We start from the raw sequence: 1,067 nt of genomic DNA, 5'->3' as shown, positions 1-1,067 counted from the left end.
GAAACTCCTCCACAAGTTGTCAGGCCGCTGGAGGCTGCGCCCCGGGCCTCGCCCCAGGGGCCGGAGGAGACGGGAGGGGCTGTGACCTGGTGGAGTTTGGAGGGGCCGGCTTTGTCCCCTCCCCCGTCCTTCTGCTTTAGACACTTGGTTGGACACAGACTTCCCCAAAAGCTAGGCGCCTTGGGGTGGGAGGGGGGGAGGGGGCAGAGGCCGGGGAGGGGATTGGCCTCCCGGTCAGAAATGCCACGCTGGCGCTGGCAGTCGGCCAGGTTCGGCCTTGTCTCCAAATGGTGACTCCTTAATCCACTCATCTGCAGAGGGACCCAAAAAAGCAGCGTGCAGTCATATACACACAGGTGAATGCACAGGCATTTAACTTTTTGGATGCAGACTTGGGGATTAAAAAGGGTTAAGATTCAGGGTATGGATTGGGGCGGGGTGGTAGTTGAATGTGGGTTCTGAGCCCCAAGAGCAAACAGGACTATTTTCTCAAATGTTCTCACCTGCTCTGGGGTCTGCAAAGCTCAGAGAGACAGGCTTTGTGTCCAGGTAGGCTCCCTCCCTCCCTCCCTCCCTCCCTCGTCTGTCATCCTGGGGTGGGGAGGGGGAGTGAGAGTCCTGCGCCAGCCTCGCCGCCAGGCGGGAAATCGCGGGCCTGCCCCGGGGTAGTTGCGCTGGACCCTGCCCTGGGACCTTTGGGATCTGGGGCATGAGTGACAGGCACCCGCTCAGGAGCCCTGAAGCCGGTCTGGGCTGCCCAGCGCCTGGGCGCGGGTCTTCTTCTTCTCTGGCGAGATCCAGGAGGGGTGCCGAGGTCCCCGGCTCTCTGGGGTGCCGGTGGGGGCCGCCCCCTGCGCGTGGACCCCTTCCCAGCGCCCCATCTCCCCCTGCCATTTGCATCCAAGATGGACTCTCCACGGCCGCTCCTCGGGCTTCCTTGTCATCATCCCTCATGCCCTCCAGCCCTGCCTCCTGCGCACGGGTTGCCAAGCCACGGCCTGGCCCGCGGTGGCAGTGGCGGAGTTAGACAAAGCCTCCGCCTCCCCGCCGGAGAGCCCCCCCCAGGC

The 1,067-nt window shown here is 64.1% G+C and overlaps 1 protein-coding gene across 1 annotated transcript in view; it reads left to right on the top strand.

The window, feature by feature from the left end:
* Positions 1 to 289: 289 nt before the first annotated feature.
* Positions 290 to 1,067, top strand: part of CDK2AP1 (cyclin-dependent kinase 2 associated protein 1) — a 10,821-nt gene continuing 10,043 nt past the window's right edge. The window contains exon 1 of the mRNA XM_005875475.2: positions 290 to 356. The gene's annotated coding sequence lies outside the window, so the exon portion shown is untranslated. The remainder of the gene's footprint in view (positions 357 to 1,067) is intronic.

Source organism: Myotis brandtii, unplaced genomic scaffold (genome assembly GCF_000412655.1).
Source record: "Myotis brandtii unplaced genomic scaffold, ASM41265v1 scaffold463, whole genome shotgun sequence".
Lineage (NCBI taxonomy): Eukaryota > Metazoa > Chordata > Mammalia > Chiroptera > Vespertilionidae > Myotis > Myotis brandtii.
This window is presented reverse-complemented; position numbering and strand designations above follow the sequence as displayed.